The sequence below is a fragment of the Phascolarctos cinereus genome, unplaced genomic scaffold (assembly GCF_003287225.1).
Source record: "Phascolarctos cinereus isolate Bilbo 61053 unplaced genomic scaffold, phaCin_HiC Scaffold_4;HRSCAF=312, whole genome shotgun sequence".
In the NCBI taxonomy this organism is placed as follows: Eukaryota; Metazoa; Chordata; class Mammalia; order Diprotodontia; family Phascolarctidae; genus Phascolarctos; species Phascolarctos cinereus.
The window spans coordinates 288,591,372-288,607,252 of NW_027555847.1; positions in this window are offsets into that span (position 1 = coordinate 288,591,372).

Sequence of the window (15,881 nt, forward strand, 5' to 3'; positions counted from 1 at the left end):
CTGAGGCAGACAGCGTCTAAGTGACTTGCCCCATATCAAATTAGGGGAAAAAACATTTAATAACCTAGCTGTCTACCATGTCATTCCTCAATTACTTAGTTTCTATTATTTCCTTCAAGATTTAGCTAAAATTCAATCTTCTTCAAGTGACCTTTCCTAGTTGATCCCAACCCCCAACTGTCTTTTCTTTTCATATTAATTTTATCTATGTTGAATGTATTTTGTATTAGAATGTATGCTTCTTGAGGCCAGGGAATGTTTTTGTTATTGTTTTTTGTTTAGTTTTGCTTTCACCTTTGAGTCCCAGCACTTAGCATAGTACATGGTACATATTTAACCTTTAATAAATGCTTATTGACTTATTTCAGTTATAGTAGCAGGAAACTTTTCTCTCAAGGAGGATAGAGTTTCTAAAAGCCAAGCAGTTTTGAAATACAGAATAGCCTATCAGAAAAGGAGAGCCTTGAAGGTATTTACTCTGTCTTTGAACCTACTTTTTTCTGTAATGAGGATTTATGACCTTATCACAAGCCTCTAGTTAAACCAAGGTTAAAAAACCTTTTAAACTGCCATCAAAATACCTTGTGGAAATATTCTGTACTCAAACCTATTTCAAGGAGCTCTACCCAGTATATCCCACACAGTGCTATTGGTTTCCCCTAACTATCCCTAACTCCCCTAACTATGGGTTTACTCTAACTTCTATACAAATGAAAATGGAAGGAGAAGGCTAATAACAAGCCTTGGGTGTAGGATCACATTACTTTTTACATTAATCCCAACATCAACAAGCTTTCTGGGCTTTGAGCATCTCTTCATTTATCCTCTCAGAAAGTTGCTTCTTCTTCTGAAGGATTAAATAACAGCTAACACATGTCAGAGGTAGGACTTGAATCCATAACTTCTTAACTTCAAGGTCTATCCAAGGTCTATATTTGCGGGCTATTTTTGTTTTGTAGTTTAATTGGATTTATCCAAAAACATGTCAGATTATCTGATACTCTAACAAATGGAAATCTTTGTTAATTAAAATTTCCAAAATTTCTAAAACGGTGATCACCTGTCCATAATAATGATCCAGCATCATTGACCAATGCAAGTGAAGGGATCATCAAGATAATTTATGTCAATCCTCTGGTTTTTCAGATGAGAACCTTCTTTATTTTAGAATCTAGCTCCCTATTAACAAAAGCATTCTTGTTGGCAGAGAAAATGCAGACAAAATATGGATTGGGCAACTCTGACTTCTCTTTCCCTTATAACCTAGCTAGTACTCCTATTCTTTCTCTAACTCTCTTCTTTTCTCCAAAATAGCTCTTCAAAATATCTTTGTTGTTGTTGTTTTAGGCTTTCTTCAGCTCACTCTGAGCTTTAAGAGTCCAGATACTCTTCTAGAAGTCCTGACACTATTCTGTTCTGTTAACTTCTGTGAACTGTTGAAATGGAAGAAACCCCACATCCAAAAATAGGGACTTGGAATAAGTCAGAATCCAATTAAAATTTACAAAGATTACAATTGCATTTATGCCTGAGTTGGAGCTTGCAAACTGGAACAGTGAGACAGGGTCCACATCTGTTTTAAGGAAAGTGGGAAATAAAGATGTATTTATACTTTTCAAACAAAAGAAGGCTTTGAAAGGAATGAGGCAGACAGCCCCATTCCCAAGGGGAGGGAAAGATCCAGGAAACAGGGGAGTGAGGAATTCCAGGTGTCAGAGCTGAGGTCTTTTAATACACAAATCAGAAGGCATTCCTGGTGATAAGAAAGCCTGGTAGTTCAAGGCTTGAGCAAAAACAATAAGATAAGGGAATGTCTCCAAAAACCATAAAACAGAATGTGTCAGAGAGCCCCATAACCAACAGTTAGGGGAGTCTTTGAAGATAAGGATATCTCTTAAAGGTCCCTAAACAGGGGCAGCTAGGTGGCCCAGTGGATAGACATACTGGTCCTAGAGTCAGGACGACCTGAGTTTAAATCCAGCCTCAGACACAATATTTCCTAGCTGTGTAACCCTAGGCAAGTCACTTAATCTCAATTGCCTCACCAAAAACAAACCAAAAAACACCCATAAAGGTCAACAAGCCTTCAAACGGCTCCGTGTCTGCTTCAAAACTAGTATGAACTTAATTGGCTTCAGAGTTGCTGATTTTCTGCACGTCCAGCTGGGTTCACTCTTGGTAGCCAGAAAAGGTTGTTGGTGTGTCAGGCAGCCCTGGGCATTAAAAGCCCCCTGACTGGCCACTTCTTGTGGCATTCCATTGTCTGGTTCCCCTGTGAAAAAGGAAAGCTCTAGCATATTTAATCAGTTAGTACAGGCATTATAGAGCCCATGTTCACAGTACTATCTTTTTTTTGGGGGGTGGCGGGGAGGCAAGGCTCTGTAGGAGAGAAATTTCTCTTTTATACATAAACTTACTTCTGTACTCACCTTTTTTCTTTTTTTTTTAGGGGGGAGCTTTTAAAATTCATCAGTTTTTGTTTTTCCTATGCACGCACAGCAGTCTTTTTAAAAATAACTCCCATTTTCCATGTCATTATAAGTGCTACCTGTTTTGTATTTGTAATTTCATTCTTGATAGTTCTCCAGCTTTCCTGGCTTAATTTCCCCTTTAGCACTTTAGTCCATGGTGTTATTTGCCTAAGATTCTTTTTTTTTTTTAAATTTTATCTTCTCAGACCTAAAGTGAATCACAGACTACCCCAGGTTCCTTCTCCTTTTTTATCAAAAAATTATAATATGGATAGCTACTTTTCATAAGTTTCCCATAGTATATTCCTCTCTTTTGGTGAGAACAAGATCCAAAATAGAGTATCACTTGGCTGGTCACTCCAATTTCAGACTTAAGACAAGTGAAGAAATAACTAGCTGCTCTTTGTTGGGAAAGAAAACACCATTGGAGATGTCTAAATAATGTTTCTACCACCTACTAAATTATAACTATCAGAATTCTGTTTTTGAACCCTTTGTGTGTAGTATATCAGATGATAATATTGTTTATTTTTCTATCCACTGGTCATTGCCCAAGTATTCTTAAACTTTCTTCTCTGGTTCCCAGAATTAGCTTTAGTTTAACTTTGTCCACAAAATTGGAAAGCCCAAATTTTCTGTCACATAGAATTCTTATGAAGAATTAACTTTGAAAAACCATTTTCTATAAAGCAGCTTGAACAAAAGGATAATATTAATATCAAATTTAATTATTCCTTGTGTTAAAATACAGTCAGTGATGTGAAGCATCTAAATTTTTCATAAGGAATTATTCTAATCATTAGTTTCCTATAATAGTTTCCATATGTAACCCAATTTACAACGTTTAAATGGAGCTATTTGTCCATATTAACTCATTTAAAATTAAACAATAAAGCTTTTACCAGAAAATAAGCAACTTTTTAAAATATTTTGCAAAAAAAAAATACATTTCAGCTTACAGATTCAATGCCAAATCTAAATATGCTTGGTTAAAATAAACTTTATTTAACTGATTAAACATCTAACAAAACCTGCCTTTTTACTCCTAAAAAATAAAATACCCCTTGATCAAATTTTCTAACAACTTTTGGTCAGGTGAAAATAACGTAGATTTTTGACAAAAAGATGGCATTAGAACAATGTTACTGATCTTACTAAAGTATGAAAAGAAAAATCAGGATACATTAACAGATGAGTTATTCTAAAAGACTCTCGTCCTTTACTGACATCACGACACTTTCAATGTAATAATGTCATGATATATTAATAGCTCAATTTGTATTCAAAACACATATTTGTGAACACTTGCTATGTACAAGGCACTATACTAGGGGACAGGAATACCAAAAAAACAGAAAGAAAATATACTCCTTGCTCTCATAGAATTTACATTTCTTTGTGGGCATACAACATGTGCACATATAAGTAAAAGAGAATTCAAGGAGACAGAGACAGACAGTGACAGACAGAGAGACAGAGAAAGAGAAACATACAGACAGAGAGGAAGAAAGAAACAGAGAGTGAGCACTAACTGGGGGAATCTGGAAAAAGCTATACATAGATGAAATTTGAAGGGAGTTAAGGATTCGAAGACATGGAGTTAGGTGTTTCCCCAATACTTTCAAAAGTGAAGGGGATGAAAGCTAGTCTTTTATGATCATCATAGTTCCTCAGTTTTAATCTAAATAACCACATATTTAATAATCATTATTCTCAACCATGTTCCAATGTTATAGTTTCTCAATTTAACTAAAATTCATCTGTCTTACTCTTCATTTTCTGCAAGGTCAGATAGCCCCTTTAAAATAAGATAGAAATAACTCTGGGAGATTTCAGCAAGAGCAAAACCTTGTGTTAGCATTTATTTCTATTATTATTTCCTTGCTGTTGCTCAATCATTCAGTTGTGTCCAACTCTTTTTGACCCCATGGACCAACTATTTATGGGGTTTTCTTGACAAAGATACTGGAGTGATTTGTCCAGGGTTACACAGCCAGCAAGTATCTGAAGTCAGATTTGAACTCTGGTTTTTCTGACTTTGCCCGGAGTCAGGAAGACTCATCTTCCTGAGTTCAAATCTGGCTTCAGATACTTATTAGCTGTGTGACCCTGGATATGAAACTTAACCTTGTTCCTTCAGTTTCTCATCTGTAAAATGCGCTAGAGAAGGAAATGGCAATATCTTTGCTAAGAAAATCCCAGTTGAGGTCATGAAGAGTAGGACAGAATTGAAAAAAAAAATTACTGAACAACAACTTTCTGATTCCTCTATTCACTGTACCATCTAGCGGCCCATTCCCATTCCCTACTCCTCTAAAAACAAACAAATAAAAAACTTCATCTGCTATTGATTTCTAACCTTTAGTTATTTGATCTCTGCTTTTAAAAGATAAACCTTAAGAATTCCCTACACGTGGAAAGAAATGCATAAAACAAGTTAACATAGTTATAAAGTCATCAAGTGGAGCACCAATTTAATTGATGAGGAAATTGATAAGGAAATGGAAAATGGTTTCCATTATATGCAATTTCTCCATTACCCCTGCAAAACTGCATGACTCATCTTAGATATGTTATAAAAGATTTGGACTTATTTTAAAGAAGAATAGAACAAGTAGTTTCTGAAATCCTCCCCAGCTTTGGGTGTATAGGGAAATACTCTAGATTCTAGAGACATAGTGGCTGCTGTTTCTGCCTAGGAGCTTTAGTATAGAAGTCTCTATTCACTCTTCTTGTCCCTACAAAGGGAGATGTCTGTTTTTCAGGCTTCTGGAAGCCTTGTAGACCCCTACAATTGTCCCTCTGCCACATTTAATTGGCCAGCAAGAAAAGCATCTGTAGGATTAAGTTTTTTTCTGAGAAACTCAAAAAATGATCTGACAGAAGCATTGTGACCTGATGCCATGCAGGTGTGTAATGTTTCATTAAATATGGAGTCCATTCAGCCAATAGAAAACCAGGTATTCTTCATTCTAACTTAACTACCTGTTTTCTCTCTCTCTCTCTCTCTCTCTCTCTCTCTCTCTCTCTCTCTCTCTCTCTCTCTCTCTCTCTCTCTCTCCCTCTCCTCTCTCTCTCTCTCTCTCTCTCTCTCTCTCTATTACTCTCTCTCTCTCTAACACACACACACACACACACGCGCGCACACACACACACACACACACACACACACACACACACATGCACACATGGCTGAGTATCTATGACCTTTGAACAACAATTACTTTAACTTTAAGGAAATGCCACAGGGGAATAGTCTCTGAAATGTTTGTTGAATCAGAATAAGTAAAATACTGAACTTTGAACCATTAGCATGTATTATTTATTTTTATTGCTTCTGTATACTTCTCTTCAAAATAAATATCTATTTGTAGATCTATAACAAAAGGCTTTTAGAATAATCCATAACATAAATTATTCCATGAGCTTTTCAACTAGACCAGAAAGGCATTCCATACTATTAGAATATTTGAATGTTTGAATGCTCTTTCCTCAATTTTTCAATAAATGTTGTTATTAAGTGATGGGAATCAGTTCATGCTTGATGAAAAGCAAAATATGTTTAATGTTCAGCAAAGTCAAAAGAGCCACTTAAAATAGGTCCCAATTTCCTTTATAATGTACGTTTCTCTTCAAATCAGTCACACTGAGTTAGGAACAGGTGCTGGACAGCTCCTCTGACAGGAGGCCATTAGCTTTCAAGAAATGATGTGCTGTGAATTATTTTCCTTTTGCTGCTTCACATTCAGCTGTACTTCTCTCTCTCTCTCTCTCTCTCTCTCTCTCTCTCTCTCTCTCTCTCTCTCTCTCTCTCTCTCTCTCTCTCTCTTTTTTATTATTTAGTTGATCAAATGCCCGCCTCTGTGCATGTCACAGAATCAGGGTCCCTTCTATTCCATTTCTTATAACTGAAAGCCTGATAACTGAATGACGGTGTGCTGCAAGCTACAATTACTGATTAACAAAGAAAAAGGAAGAAATGTGTCAGTGTTGCCTATGCTGCCTTAATTGCATGTATTATAATCTCTGTTTTAAAAGCAAAAATAATTTGTCTTACAGGTCATTAGGTTAAAACAGCCTAGTGATTTACTATGGCAATTATCTCCCAAAAAAAAAAGAAAAAATCTTGCTTTAAATTATTATTTATTTTAAGAGAATTGAAGAACATTTTGCTGAAAATTGTGTTCCTACAAACTATATGAGGACATTTGACCAGCAAGATGTCAGAATCAACAATTTGTTACCCCCAGTGACCCACCACTTAGAATCAATAAATAATGTGCCAAATATACAGTTATTAAAATTGTAGAAAGGAGAAAATATGGGAACCACTTCCACACAATATAAACCCTTCCAAAAACTGTAATGAGAATAATCAAGGGTATTCCTACCCTGACCCTGTTTGCTGACCCCCTGGTAACTTCCAGCAAGATTTATGCTCCAAAACTTTTCGAAGGACTTATTTGGGAAGATAAAGTAAAGATGTTGTTAGTTCCTTCATCCTTGTAATGAGGGGGAGGGAGCATGGGGAAGCTATGTCAAAAAAAATTTCCCACTGATTAGAGAGAGCTGCCTCCTGATTTTAGAAGGAGATAGCAACTTTTTTTTGTTTCTCTCTTTCCATCTGTTAACATTGTTGGAACTCTGAATATCTCTCTCAGATTTCCAAAAAGGGTCTGAACAGCTATGATGACTGCTTACTTGTGGTGATGAAATCATACATTGACTGGGTAAACCTGAGACTGAATCTTAAGTCCTGAGTGGTATATTTTGCTTTGTATTTCTTTTGTTAAGCACAGATACCTAAACACCGATACTGAGATGGGTATTTTTCCCCTGGGAACAACTTTGTGAGTCCATAAGTTTGGAAACTGCTGGGTTTAGGTGTTAAGTTGCCTAGCAGGGGATAATCTCTGAAACAACTTGTTGGAGATGACCTTGTGACCTTTCCCTATGAAGGGAAATAAGGCCATGACAGATCCTGGCTTGTCATAAGATGAGGAACTTGAGTGAGTTTCTTGAACAGTGCAGAACCAAGTTGAAGATGAAACATCTTTGGCAGTCCCACAAAATGTGATGGGTTGTATTACATTTTAAGTATTTGCCAATGTACACTGATGAATCTTTTGAGTTTTAAACATTTGCCTTGTGATAAAACAAATAAATAAGTAAATAACTGTTCATTGACTACATACTTTGAATACCTTTCTAGAAAGAACTCTGTTAGTGTCTTTTAGCTTAAACATGAATTAAACCTAAATGTTAAGAGATTTTCCCCCCTGGGTTCTGGAGTGGGAGTATAATGAACTGGAGAGAAAAAGAAGAACTGGACTTCTCTCCTTTGATACCAGCCTCCCTAAAAACTGTGTCCAGTGCACTTGACCACACACCTAGAGATTCTTGGTGGTGAAGGTTCTCACCCTTGGACTACAGGTCTTCAATATACCAATGGAAAGCTAACTTTAAAAAAAAACCACTGATTTTCCCTATCTTCTCGAACTAAGCACTATACAATATCAAATTTACAGGCCTCTATTTTGAACTTGGTCTAACTCATAATACTAACCGCAATGGGAATAGAGCATTAAACTCAACCTATACCACAATATCAGAGGTAAAATGAATAACTATGTGAGGGGAAATGATTCATAGCTTGTCTGCCCCTAAAGGAAAATGAAGGGACATTATAAAATTATAAAGGAAAAGGAGGGGATATTATAAAAGTAACCTTTCTTCCCTGATGGAATTTCCATATACTTGAAAGTCAGTCAGATACCCCAACCATCGAACAGGAAGAAGGTTTTTCCTCTCTAGTGCTTTGTACAAAAAGCATAATAGTAACAACAGCAAAAATACAGAAATAGTTGTGGGTGGGATCCAAAAGTATTGAGGCCTGATACATCATATTATAACAAGGGAAGAACAAGACTATAAAAAGGCTGACAGAGGAAGACTTACAATAAGTTTAGACTCCATGAAAAAAAAAACCCAAACAAGCAAAGAAAAACAATATGGAAGCATTTGCGTCAAAATCACTCTGTACCATTTTAGCCTGATTCCAAAATTAGGTTGAGAATATTTCTCAGCCATTCAAGCAAAAGATCTCAGACTATGGTAAAACATCTTTAAAAAGCATTTGATGAAGTTAAATGATGTCAGACAATAAGTCTGTTCTACTTGGTTATTGGACCATCTGGGTCCTGTATCAAAGCAATAAGTTAGCTGGAGTTCACTGGCTTTTCCAGAAATTGGAGTAGTATAGCTTTCCAGTACACAACTGGGGAGGAACCAACTATAAAGGAGAATAATAGATTTTGATCAGGCCTCCTTCTCCTCCTCCTTTGACCAGAATAGGGCTTTGAGCTTTAAAGGAACTAAAAGATATTCACTTCTCATTTTCTCAGTGGCTTCCAAAATTGTGCCCCCAAATCAGCTGGCAGAAATTTCTGCAACAAGGGCTAAGATTCACCATACTTAAGGGAGACTTCTTGACCAACTCAAGAATGAGAGAAAAGGACTACCAGTAACAAGGAACTGTGAGTCAAACATTTACCACATGAGCTCTCTAAACTCAAGACATACTTCTCTGGGACTCTCTATGTACTTGGGGGAGAATAAGTTATAGACTTTGAGGTAGAAATTCTACCTTAGTAAATATACTTTTCTAAAAGCTATTTAAAACTGGCTGACTAAATTAATTCTCAACTGATCTTTTGGTGGGAAAGATCCCAGTCGGGAATGAAGCCAGTAGCATTAGCAAATCTCCCCATGACCTTTCATGCATATCCCTTAGAACATAGAGATGTAGCCAACTTAGCTCCACAAACTCAACTTGTTTGTGAGAATAGGAATTGGGATGAGGATATCCCAGAGCTTAAATGGGATACAGACACTCATAAAGGAAGAAGGAAAATAGCATGTTAGATTTAAGATGGCAGAGAAATTACAACAGAGAAGTTGCCACAATTCAGAAAACTAAAACCTTGGAAGGGTGGGAAATTATGCATTAGACATAAGGTCTCTGAAGCTGAATTCATAAGACCAGGATATAATTACTGCACAAAAAAACCACTACCATTGAATAGCATCACAGAATTTAAATCATTGAAGATCCCACACTGAATCCCCATTTATTACCCTTCCCCTTTCCTTCCCCACCCCAACCCCCACAATACACCAAGCCTAGGGTCCAATGCATGTAAACAAAATTATGATTCAGGACCCAGTTGTGGTATTCTATGCCCTCTCCAACCACAGCAGTATTTAGCTTAAACATTCTTTGTTCCCACAAAAGGCAGACAGCAGATATGAATTCTTTCTAGTAACATGAAGGAAAGGGCAAATGGGAGGAGAGATGGAGACAGAAAATATGAACTAGGATCAGAACCACAGATTAAAGGCAAAGAGCACCATTACCTGTGGGAAAGAGAAATGGAAACCCAGCTTGGACCACAAATATCTTCCTAGAGTATACTCAGAGCACAGATATTGGCCTGGCTGATCCTTATCCCTATCTTCTAATAAGAAAAGCTGAGGTCAGCCCCAGCCTTAAGGTTCCATGCTATAGTAAAATGTCACAAAGAAGGGGAAAAGAGGTGAGTAGTTTAAAGCCCAAAAGTTCAAGAAAGAAAGCCTAAATAAAAACCTGACACAATCAGATAAACTTGCAGAGATGATCATGAAAACAAAAGGAAGAATGAATAAAACATGAGGATTCCGAAACACTGTGAACATGTATTATACTATAATGAAAAATGAAGCAAAATTATTCAGTGAAAAGAGAATTCTTGAAAAATCACTAGATATCATGGAATTGCATCAAGAAACACCAAAAAGTTTAAAGAGAGTATAAAAATTTTAAAAGAAGAAATTAAGAATGAATTTAGATTGGAAATAAAACTTCTCAATGCATAATTAAAATATCAATAATGGAGAAAAATAAACAGATAATGGATACTTTTTCTAAAGAACTAGAGGATCTGGGAGAGAAAGTAACAGATTTGAAACAGTGCTGAAGAAGAAGAAAAGTGTCAGCTGAAAAGCTAGAGGCAATAGTGTCAAAAGAACATAAGATTTCCATACAGGCCAGATCAAATAATCCTGAATAAGGGAGCTGGAGAGAGAATTTTAAAAACATAGATCTTACAAAAGAATAAGAGTAATCAAATCCTAAGTGCCATATTATAGGAAATAATACAAGAACAAGCCCATATTTTTTACTACAGACAATAAGGCACTAATTGAAAGAATCTACGTATTCTTTCAGACAAAAATAATAACATGCTTCTAACTCCAAAGCCTTAAAGTTAAATTTCAATAACAAACTATAATATTGAATGAAACCAGGGGGAGAAAGAACTTAAAATACAAATGAAAAAATTCAAATAACCCAGGGTTATTTCATATTCATGAGGTATTTGAGAAATTAATAGAAGACTATACTCCCAAAAAGCAAAGGAGCTCAGGCTCTCAGTTAAAAACCACAAATAAAAATATGAGCTTGATAAATAATGAAAAATGATGAATCTTCATCAAAAGAAAAGAATTTGAGGCATTCCTAAAACCCACAAAAGAGGTGAGCAGATTATTTGATTTGTACATTTCCCAAACAAAAGAAGCACAAGAAATAAAAATAAGTGTAATTATGAAAATACCCAATAATAATATCAATTCACTCATATCATAGGTTATTATTAAACAAACAAGAAGAAGTACTTATTTTTCAGAGATTGCATGACTAGGTAGAAGAGAGGCAATGAAAACCTTCCAAGTCCATAGATGAACAGTGAAGAAATAATAACTGCTTAAATCTCAAAATAGAAGTCAGGGGATACGGGCAAATAGTCCAAATGCAATGGAGAAAAGGTGTGGGAGAGGAAGCTGAGTTAAATAAGCTAGAAAGAAGTATCTCCTCCCAGAAAGTTAAAAGAACAGGTGCCACTTAATAGCGTTCCAATGGGAATAGAGGTTTATTTCCCCAATACGACAGAAATATTAAAGGGAGTTTTATCTGGGGGATGGATTTTCATATTATGAAGCCACCTTTTCTGAGAAGGGCAACTAGAAAGTGGCACAGTGGAAAGTTTATGACCATGGGCAAGTCATTTAATCTTGTTTACCTCATCTATAAAATGAACTAGAGAAGGAAATAGCAAACCATTGCAATATCTTTGCCAAGAAAGAATAGTGACCCCCAAATGGGGTCACTAAAAGTCAGGCATGACTGAAAAATGACTGAACAACAACACGACTTAGTGATCCAATGGCTTCTCAACTGAAGCCTTTAGCAGAATGTCAGATTGCTTATGCAAGCTCCATATAAGAAGCTTCGACATAAGCCCTAATCGTTGATATTTGAGATGTACAGGTACATTTTAAAATTATCTTCACAACACTATATATTCACAATCACATGATGTTATATTTTTTTTTGCTATCAATAACAAATTTTGTCTGATTTTATGAAAAAACTGACCCCCTCCTCTTCTGCTGACCCAAGTTTCTTTGAAAGTTAGGACAAAAATAATTTCTTGAGGCATGAAAGTTAGATGAGGTAATTTCTAAAAGCTTTTCTGATTCTAAATTCCAAGTCTGTAGATTGAACATATAAATTCAGTCTGACTTAGCCAACTGTCACAACAAAGTAGAAAAGAAGAAACAAAACTGCTTCTCCTTCTCAAGGTCTTTCCCAAGAAATAAGAAAGAATTATTGAGGACAAAATAGATATGTTTTGCCATGTGAATTTTTAAAAAAATCTGTACTTCAAAAGACTCATTGCATAATATAAAGAAAAAGAAAAATAACAAATTAATTTTAAAAAACTGATCAACATAATATGACCAATTAAAAATGTGACATTGAAAATGTACAAGGAGCTAATACAATACAGAGAAACAATTCCAAGTCTACAGCAGATAAGTAGTAAAAGCTATAAACATAGAATTTCATAGAATTTCAAAAAAAACAAATTGTCATCCATCTGTTAAAAAAAATGATTGACCTCCCTAACAACAAAAAAGATACAAAGAAAAGCTAAAAAAACAATTTCTGTTATCAAATAGCTCACAGTCTAATGGAAGAATCAATGTGCAAAAATAAAAAATGTACAAACACGATAAATTGGATATTCAATTGCATATAAACAGGATGAATTAGAAATAATTGAGGAAAGGCACTGTTAGCATTAAGGAAGATGGGGCAAGGCTTCTTGTAAAAAGTGGGACTTGAAAAAGTTAGGAAAGACAGTAAACAGTAAAAGTTTAAAAATAAATAAATAAGAATCAAGATACAATTATTGCAAGAAATTATTTAGAAGAATTTCCCTGAAGTTCTAGAAGAAGAAGGTAAAGTAGAAATAGAAAGAATCCACTGATCACCACCTAAAAGAGATTCTAGAAAAAAAACTTACAGGAATGTCACAGCCAATTTTCAAAATCCCCAAGTTAAAGAAAAAATATTGCAAGCAACAGGAAAAGATAGCTTAAATACTGCAGAAAAACAATCATGATTTCACAAGATTGAGCAGTTTCTATTCTAAAAGACCATAGGTCTTAGAACACTATATTTCAAGAATAAATCACATCCAAGAATAAATTACCCAGCAAAGTTGAGTATAATTCTGAATTTTAAAAAAAAAAAGATATTAACTGAAAGACTTTCAGGTATTTGTAACAAAAAAGACCAAAACTCAATGGAAAATTTTATATAAAAGATCCAGAAGAAATATGAAGAAATCATTAAGCATGTTGTCTACCTGGGGCAGCTAGGTGGTACAGTGAGCACCGGCCCTGGAGTTAGGTGGACCTGAGTTCAAATCTGGCCTCACACACCCAACACTTACTATCTGTGTGACTCTGGGCATGTCACTTAATCCCAGTTGCCTCATCCCCCCCCCTAAAAAAAAAGATGTCCACCTTATCCACCTAACTCTTATCTGTGGCTCCAAGAAGCTGTAGCATGGACAGAGGCCGCACCCTGGTAAACCATTTTGTCAGATGGGCTAAACTAGCTTGGTGGTAACTGAGGGATCTCAAACCTGTTGATGAGTTAGTGGGATGTTTACTCCAAGCATGTGAAGACTTCCCCTGGTGGAATGGGCAGAAGAAAACAATTTGTTCCAGTGGCCATGAAGGCAGCTGAAGCAAGTGTTGTGGAGGGGTTAGAGCTTGATTAGACATCGAAGACACCAAGGTCATCCACTGTGTCTTGAGCAATCACCAGCCATCTTGACTATGTCCTGCCACTGGATTGTGATGACTCTGGAAGAGAGAGGCCAACAACTTTATGCAACTCTGACTCACTTAAATCTAATTTATGCACAAATCAAAAGACATCACACCCCTCCCCCCCAAAAAAATTATAAGGTACTAAGTTTAAATGGTTTACTTATGATATATGGAAATGTTATTAATATTAGTAATTAGTAGGTATTAGTAGTAATAACAGTATTCTTAAAACTGTTATCATTATTAAAGGAGTTTGGAAGAAAGGTTGGGACTGAGTTGTGTATGATGAAGTGATTCTAAAAAACAAAAGTGTGTAGACAAAGGTTAAAAGTAGAAATTATCTCATAAAAACAAGGTGTGAAAAGAAGAACTAATATAGTGGAAGCAGGTGGGGTGGAGGGCTGGTAATATTAGAACTTCACTCTCAGCTGTGTTGAAGAGGAAAAAAACTATCTAAAGAGGTCTAGAAGACTTCTGAACTTCTAGAGAGGTGAGAAAACTGGGAGATAGAGTAGGGAAGGGACTTTAGAAAGGTATATTGATTAAGATTAAGAGGATGGGGTAAATAGATAAGGGAGGATCTTGAGGGGGGGGGAATAAGTAATAAGAGGCTAAAGGATAGGCCTTAAGATAAGACAACAGGGCTATGGTGAAAAGAGAGGCTGAGAAGGAAAATAGTGAGTAAAAATAAAATGGAAGGAAATTCACAGACAGCAATTATAACTTTGAATGGGAAATGAATTGGGGAATGGATGAACAAGTTGTGGTATATGACTGTGACAGAATCATATGCTACATATGTGTTACAAGAACTGATTAGCTCAATGATCTTCAAAAAACACAGAAAGACTTGCACGAAATAATGGGGTCAAATAAACAGAACCAAGAGAATATTGTGTCAATAGCAATTCTGTTTTAAGAACAACTTTGAGCGAATAAGTTATTTTGTCTATTATAAATATCCAAAGTAATTATAAAGGATATATGAAGAAAGATGCTATCTGTGACCAGAGAATGAACTGGTAAAAAGAAGCATGTATAGAATAATTTTACGTGTGTGTGTGTGTGTGTGTGTGTGTGTGTGTGTGTGTGTGTGTAATGGTAGTCATGTCTAGAGTGGGGTGGGGAAGAGAAGAAAAAAAAGAAATGTACATGATTTTGTTGTTGACTATTTGAAAGGAATAGCAAGTTGTGCATAATAGATTTGCAGTTTCATGTATAATTTTTTATTGTACTGTTATGGAAATACTTGTTTTATTCCATAAATTAATTTTTGAAAAATAGAAAAAAATCATCATATTCTTTGACATAATTCCACTGTTGGTAATATGCCCTAACAATGTTATAGAAAATAAAGAATTATAAATTCAAATACTATTATAGCAACATTATATGCAATTGCTGAAAACAGAAAACAATCTAAATGTCAAACAAAAGGAGAATGATTAAATAAATTATGGTCCATTCATTCTAAATAAACATCATAAAGAAATTAAGACCAACATGTATGAGAAACAAAAAGAAATCCCCAAATATCCTTCTGAAATAATGCAAACACTAAATATATTACATGGCATGACCAAATTAAAGGAAAATTACAACCACTTTCAGATATTTAATGATTATCATTCATTTATCAATATTCTTTGCTCATTCATTCTCAATCACTTTTCTGTTACATGGCTTGCAATTACACCAGCAATAGATGAGTTTACCTGTTCCTACATAACCCTACTAGCAATGAATTTTACTGTGCTTAGTAATTTTTGCCAATTGATGGTTTTGAAACAGTACTTTAAAATTTTTGCAATCTACTTCTTTGGCATTATGAGTCAGAATTCCTTAAAAACAAATTGCATTTTCTCTTCTGACAATCGTATATTGATATCCTTTGATCCACTGAGGAAAAGGAATTACCACTCTGATATTTGACAATTTATTATAATTTTTAAAATCAGGTTTTTAGTCTGTTATAATTGTCCTAAATTGTTTATCCTTATCTTTTAGCTACTTTTTATTTTTATTGTGATTTTTCACCAATCTTTTCCTCAATAATTTCTTGATTTCTTTATTTTTTTCTTTTAAAAGCATCCATTTTCTTTCCACAATTGAGATAAAAGTCATTCTATCTTCTACCACCTTCTTGACTTTTTAGGGTTGTGTTCTATTCCAGCTGGAATTCAC